Source organism: Chenopodium quinoa, unplaced genomic scaffold (genome assembly GCF_001683475.1).
Source record: "Chenopodium quinoa cultivar QQ74 unplaced genomic scaffold, ASM168347v1, whole genome shotgun sequence".
Lineage (NCBI taxonomy): Eukaryota > Viridiplantae > Streptophyta > Magnoliopsida > Caryophyllales > Amaranthaceae > Chenopodium > Chenopodium quinoa.
In genome coordinates this window covers 5,226,232-5,234,024 of record NW_018744693.1, presented here as the reverse complement: position 1 = coordinate 5,234,024, position 7,793 = coordinate 5,226,232, and the positions used below count along the sequence as shown (strand labels likewise).

General features: G+C 37.8%; 1 long non-coding RNA gene across 1 annotated transcript; it reads right to left on the bottom strand.

Annotated features, from left to right (window-relative positions):
• Positions 1-3,004: 3,004 nt before the first annotated feature.
• On the bottom strand, positions 3,005-5,325 carry LOC110702651. The gene is made up of 3 exons (XR_002507528.1): positions 5,134-5,325; positions 3,515-3,670; positions 3,005-3,282 (listed from the first exon to the last, which is right to left on the bottom strand). It is a non-coding gene; the product is annotated as an uncharacterized LOC110702651 (long non-coding RNA).
• Between the last annotated feature and the right edge of the window lie 2,468 nt (positions 5,326-7,793).

The following is a 7,793-nucleotide window of genomic DNA, read 5'->3' as shown; positions in this document are numbered from 1 at the left end:
TAAACCACAATTTATAACGATGATAGAAAGGAAGCAATTTAGTGGAGCTAAGGGTGAAGACCCAAATCTTCATATTGCAGACTATTGTTAGTACTGTAATACCATCAGGCAAGCTGGGGTCACTCAAGACCAAATCAGGGAGATTCTCTTTCCTTTCTCATTAACTGGAAAAGCCAAATTATGGTTTAATGGATTAAATAGAACTGCACTTGGTATAACTGACTGGGAAACTCTTGTTTTGAATTTTTATAACAAATATTATCCTGCAGAGAGAACAGCTGTACTATGGGGTGCAATTCAGAACTTTGCCCAAGAAGCCGATGAAACTTTATATGAGGCTTGGGACAGGTTCAAGGACCTACAAAGAGAATGCCCCCACCATAATTTGGCACAATGGCAGTTAATCCAAGCCTTTTATAATGGCATTGGAAATTCATCTAGAATAATCTTAGATTCTGCAGCTAGTGGGAGGTTTATGAATCTTAATGTTGATGATGCAGGTCAAGTTGTCGAAGATGTGGCGATACATAATTCCCAATATGGGAATCCTAGAGGCTTTGCTAACAAGGGGAAGCATAGTGTTGACTCTGTATCCTTTTTGCAAGCTCAATTAACCTCTATCTGCCAGAAATTAGATAATCTTAGCACTGCTAATGTAGCTAATGTTTCTGCAACTATTAATAATGCTAATGAGGCTTTCTGTGAAAACTGTGGAATTTTAGGTCATTAGGAACAAGATTGCAGGAGTTCCGTGGAGCAAGTTAATGCCTTTCAAGCTTATAGGCAGAATAACCCATACTCCAACACCTACAATCCTGGGTATCGGAATCACCCGTACCTTTCCTACCGGAGTACCAATGTTCAAAATGCACCACCACCACAAGAACCACAGGTGCCACGACAACAACAGCAGAAATATTACCACCCTAATGCTGGCCAGAAGAACCAACCACAACAACACTCCTCATCTTCCGACCCTGCCTTGGTAGAAATTAGAGCGATGCTGGTTAATATGCAAAAGCATATGGAGAGTAGAGATGCCCAAATTGATTCAATTCTAGCACACAATAAAATTGTAGATAATCAAATTGCGCAACTTTCCGCTACTGTAAAAGCCCGTCAACTGGGAGCTCTGCCAACACAGCCGACCAGGCCTACGGATCAAGCCTATGTAATTACTCTAAGGAGTGGTTCAAACTATGAAGGGCCCCCTATGCCCAGAGACGATGAACCTGTTTTAATAAATAATGCTAATCTTGATTCTGTTAAACCTGAAAATGTAGCTAATAGCCTTGAAGGGCTAAAGTATAGTACTAATATATCTAATTTTACATTACAGGGTACGACTCCAGGAAAGGTGGCTACTCTAGATAAGAGCAATAATGCTCCAAAGCCAGTTATCAAACTTCCATTCCCCAATCGTCACTTGAAAACAAATTTGGATAAGCAGTTTGGTAAGTTTTTAGAGATGGTAAAAGATTTGAAGGTAACAGTTCCCTTCACTGAATTAATCACATAAATTCCTGCGTATGCAAAATTTATGAAGGAAATATTGACAAGAAAAAGGTCTATTAATGAGGTAGAGACAGTAGCTTTCACTGCAGAGTGTAGTGCCGTACTTCAAAATAAATCTCCACCTAAATTAAAAGATCCGGGTAGTTTTTTTATCCCTTGTCATATTGGCAATCTAATGATTGATAATGCATTGTGTGATCTGGGTGCTAGCGTTAGTGTTATGCCATTATCTGTGTGTTCCAAGTTAAACATGGGTAAATTAAAAGCTACTAATATTACTCTACAAATGGCCGACCATTCTTTCAAATACCCCTAAGGTGTTTTAGAGGATGTTCCTGTTAGAGTAGGTAAATTTTATATACATGTTGATTTTGTTGTTCTTGATATGATTGAGGATACGCAAACCCCAATTATTTTAGGGAGACCATTCTTTAACACTGCAAGAGCAATTATAGATGTGAGATGTGGTAAACTGACACTATCAGTAGGGGGCGATAAAATTATTTTTAATCTTAATAATACCCCTAAAAGCCCCATGACAGAGGAGAAGTGCTTTAGTGTTAATGTGGTTCAAAGTTATTCTAACAAGCCCCAAGCTCTTGTAAAAGATCCCTTGGAGGTGGTATCTTGTGTTGCATCCTTTACAGATGAGATAGACAAATGGAAGAAGGAAGTGGATGCAATAGAAATAGCCCTCTACACTATCGTTCTTGGTTTTGAGGACGAAAAGATGGAATCAATCAAGCAAGTTGTGGAAACCGAGCCTACAATAAGTGTTCCGCCAGATCGAGTTGCAAGTGCTAAATGTAATTACAATTTGAAGCAACCCTCGATCGAAGAGGGATCTTTAGTGCGTAAAATTGAAGAGCCCCCACACCAAGTCAAGGAGGATCCACCAGATAAGGTGAATTGGCGTCCCACAGGCACTACTACAAAAAAGCCCTTAGAGAACTGTTAGAATAGACTTTATAGATCGCCTTAGGGGCGATCTTCTGCTAAGTGATGTATAAAGTATAGAGAACGGGTCGTTTAGGCGTTTTATATAATAACAAATAGAGAACGGTTGTTAGTCACAACCGTTCTCTTTTCCCTTCTTAAATTCGTACACTAAGGAAGGAATAAAGAACGGTTTAGGACACTTAACTGTTCTATATTGCATTTCAATAGAGAACGGTTAAGTTAGATAACAGTTCTTTAATGTTTTTTTTTTTAAATCCAGCCATAATAATTCAAATTACTTTTGTACGTATTTTATATTGTATTATTCCTGTATTTTAATAATCTATATTATTTTTGTATTTCATTTAGACCTGTATTTGTTGTATTCCTGTTTTGTATCTATTACATTTATCCTGTAAGAAAAATTCCACATTTCCCATGTAAAATAAATCCATGATCCTGTGTACGTTCAATATAAATTTTTGTATAATAAAATCAAAAAAAATATTTCCAGATATGACGAAAGCCATCAGAATATACTTCATATATATAATTTAAAGCATCGAACCACAATTAAATTGAATCATTCATACAAAATTTGTACTATACAAATAGATACGTGAGTTAAATATCAAAACACCTTTCTAGTTAATGTTGATTGAAAAAAATTATGCTTAGATATACCAATACCATATTGATCTACAATTCACATAAATAGTCGTCGTTGTCGTCATTTGGTTGATGGTATCCGGTAACATATGAAATCCACCTTTTCCTAAGCTCGTCGATCATTTGTTGAGAATATGTAGGAGGAACTTGCTTAAAATACTACAAAACAATGTAAAATACATACATATTAGTTAATAATATACAATAAATTCATCTAATTAAATATAAATAAGCATATCCTTTTTTTTTTTTTTATCTAAGTTCATAAGAACAGATACTATCCAAAAAGGCTGCTCATAATACACATAACAGCCATGTGCATAATAGTTTCTGTCAGTGCATGCCTCAGAAATTTTTTAGCAATCTCACAATAGAGATACCAGTTTCATACCAAAAATATTGCTTCCTCCACTTGTGGGACTGAAGTTTGTCAAGCCAACGAACTTTCATGGATCAAATTTTGCCTTTTGTGGAACTTTAGAACTTCTTCTATCACCCCTTCTGCCATTTATATTGTTCTTTTGTTTAACTGTATGAGATTTGTCTACTGTAAAAATAAATATGAGCCGATATCAGTCAATTAAACTACAAGAACATCATTAAGACAAGGAATAATATTACAAAAAAAACTTGAATCTCAATCCTCATATGCCATAAATAAATTAAAACACTATAGACATCAGATTCATGCTAACTATTTTCCACACCAGACATAGTCAAGGAAAGAACCACGGTTGTTGACTGTTTGTTAGATGACTTCACAGCAATGATAATTGGTATTTGATAATTGCTATCTTGCTGCACAACACACCAAGCTTTAGAAAAAAAAAGAAAAAAAGGAAAACAACACAGATGACTGCCTTAACCTACATCACCTCAAGAACCTTTTGAAGACATTATGTTTGAAAGTCGCAAATCATTTCTATTGCTTGCAATTGTCTAATCTCCAACCTAGCTGCATACGAATCATCTATATTTTACTCATTTCAACATTAGATCCCTTAAACTACCTATAAAAGATCACCCATTTTAACAATAGTGCTTCCTTCTGTTCTGTACATAGGATTTAGACAGTTGTTTTAAAAACAATGGATTAAGCACATTTGCACAATGCAAATCATTAATTTGTTTAACAGGCCTTACAACTCATTTTTGCCGGCTCATGAGCAACCCGATTGCCATCACGTTTCACAAAAGAAAAGGAACAAACACGACACCTAGCAGCTAAATTTAGGATATTATTCACTACCAAACCAAACTAAGTAGGCTGCACATCTTTTTTGTTCAAGGCATTGCACAGCTTCAAGCAGTCAGTTTCTAAACACAGGCTGAAAAAACCCGAGTCCAAGGCAATCCCCAAGGCAAAAATCACCCAAAAATTCAAGGAAATTTAAGCAAAAATTACCCATAAATTCAAGGAAATTCGACCCAAAAATCGACCCAAAAACCCCAGAAATTCTACCCAAAACCCCCCATAAATTCGACCAAAAAAATTTCCACAAATTCAACAACCAAACCGCAAGAATTCGAGCATTAATAAAACCCCCAATTCGAGCGTTAATAAAACCCCCAATTTCGAGCAAAACAACAAAATAAAACCCTAAGAAACCCTAGGAATTCGAGCATTAATTCGAGCAAATTCGATTATGGGCAAATTCAAGCAAATTCGAGCAAAAAATTGAGCAATTTCGAGCATTAATTCGAGAAATTTCGAGCAAAAAATCGAATCAAAACCCCAGGAATTCGTTGAGTAAATTTGACAAAATTAAGGGTAATTTGATTGAACTTACTGCAATAATTCAGCTTAAATATTTACATACAAACAATCGATGAATTTATCCCAAAAACAAGAACTTTGAAGGTTTTTTCAATCACCTAAAATTCGAATTCTACGAATTTACTTCTGTTTCCTCCATAATTCGAATGATTCATGCAATTAGATTGACAATTATCAGAATCCAATTACTCTACCACAATAAAAATACGAACCAAAAAAAAAATTGAGCCTACCTCAATTTACTGGTGGCTCAGCAGACATGTGCGGTACCGCAGACGTGGAATGGCGATGGAGCAGCGGTGCAGTAAGCGGCTGATGAAAGATTTGTTATGGAGGTTTGATGAAGGTTTAATGAAGGTTTCACTTTTTTTTATGATGAATGAGAAAGAGGTTTCACTTTTTGATGAAAGTGAAAGTGATAATCGCTTCAATTTTCCCTTTTAGTATTTTGGGTAAAAAAAATTTGACGGAAATTTCGGTAATTTTTTTTTAAAACATGAATAAATTATTATTGTGTATGTACGTTTATAATTTACTCCTAATTAAAAATAATAATTAATTAATACAATACAAAACGGTTGTCAAGATGACCGTTCTATATCATCTATAATAAATAATTATTATTTTTAATTATTTGAGTAAATTGAAATATAGAACGATTAACTATGCTAATTGTTCTATATGTATTAACATACAGAACGCCTCTTATATTAAAACGATCTATATTCTTCTAGAGAACGCCTACCTTTAATAACCATTCTATATTTTGCGATCTCTAATCTAGTTTTTGGTGTAGTGAGGGTATGTCAGGAAGCCGCGTCGTAGCCTAAACACCGCTCGACCGAGTGAGAAACCACCCGACCAAGCGTTAGGTCAAGGGTCCTAATTCTTTTACTTGGTAAGAAGGTCGTGCGGGACCCAGATAAACCAGCGCTTTGCGGGAGGCAACCCGTATTTTTATGCTTTTTAGACTAGTTTTTCAATCTTTTTCTTATGAGAGGAGAGACGAGAGAATTTAATGAGTTTTATGAGTTGTTGTACAGGTTTGAAGGAAAAGAGTTAGCAAAAAATTGAAGAAAAGAAGAAAATAAAAAAATCGTCAAATTAGCCTCGGGCCCGATCGGGCGAAGCTCGCCCGATCGGGCGCGAGAGCGTGGTTAGAAAAATCGGGTGTTTTCGCCCGATCGGGCGAAGGCCGCCTGACTGGGCGCAAAATTTAACGTATACGGACGCTTTAGATCGCTCGATCGGGCGAATGGCGCCCGACCGGGCGCGAGAGAAGCGTCATTTATGAAGTCAGATCGCCCGATCGGGCGAAGAGCGCCTGACCGGGCGCGAAAGGAGAAGAAAATTCGGGGTATTAGATCGCTCGATCGGGCGATTGTCCGCCCGACCGGGCGCGAGACGCCCGACCTTATTCTTCTTCTTCTTTCTTTTTTCTTTTCTCATTCTAATTCTCTTTCCTCCATAACTTTCTCTCTCTAAAAACTTTAAACCTCTACCTTCTCTCTAAGATTCTCTCTTCATTTCTCACCCAAATCCAAATATTTTTACATATTCTTAGTCCTCTCTTCATCCTCTACAATCCTATATATAAATTTTCAAATTCCATTCAAATTATTTTTCATACCCATTTTACATTATGGCTTCAAAGAGGGCTCGATTAATTTTCGGTAGGAGTTCTAGCTCGAGGGAGGAGTACGACCCGGATTTACAACTCCCCTACTGGCCAACGATCTGTATTGCTTGCCAGGAGCAAAAGGAACGGCTAGAACAACTAGCCGGGCATGAGGTAATTCCTTCACGGTGGTTACACCGCCCGACTCTAGAAACTTATGGTTTGTATGATTTTGTTAAACGATTTTTGAATGGCATAGGAATGAGAAAATTCGTTGATATGCATTGTCCTACATACCGTGAATTAACTTGTGAATTCTTGTCTTCTTTGAAAGTTGTAAATAGTAGAAATGAACCGAATTTATATTTTAGGTTGAACAATAGGAATATTAGTTTAACTTATGTGGAATTTTGTAAATCATTTGAATTAAATTCTGAATTACCATTCCAATGGCATGTTGATTACAAAATAGGTGATATTTATCATGCTCTGACTGGTTTGCCTACCCCCGACCCCCAACATGCTAGTACAAAACCTATCCATCCCACTATCCCAAAAATCTGGCAAAGATTTGCGGGTTTGTGTTTTCTGGGTAGGAATGAGCCTCATAACGCCCAAACCAACGAACTTGCTGTTATAGGACACTATGTGTATGGGTTTGGGAAACTGAACATGGGTAGGTACATCATCCACCATCTGAGCAGACATGCCACAGCCAGTACCCAGTCTCGCACCCCCATTCGTATAGGAGGCCTTATCACTAGGATAACAGTGAAAAAGGCCGGTATTGTTGAGAGTGGACCCCACTAACTGACTAACTGTGGACCGGATACCTATATGACTACTAGATATTTTGAGGAGTTGGGGTGGGTACGACTGGATAGTGAGCAGACACCCCACTGGTGTATTAGGACTGGAACCGAGTAGCCTTTGCCCATCTTTTCCCTACCTAGTCCTGACTTGACCGCCTTTCCCCCCGGGCAAGTGTCCTACACATACGAACTTTAGTTGCCAACACTACGGGGCAAGCACCACAAGTACCACCACCAGTTCCACCACCCCAACCTGAGCCCGAGGTAGCGTTTTCTCCACCTCGCATGTCTCATTCTGTCCCCCATGTTGACTCTGACCAAGTTTGGGACTTTCAGAGTATAGGTCAGGCTTTAGGTCGTATCGAGCATTCTCACACTGGCCTTAGAAGGATGATAGGCTCCATTGACCAGAGGTTAGGGTACCTTGAGAGGAACCAGGGTAGAGCTCTCTACCCTATGTACG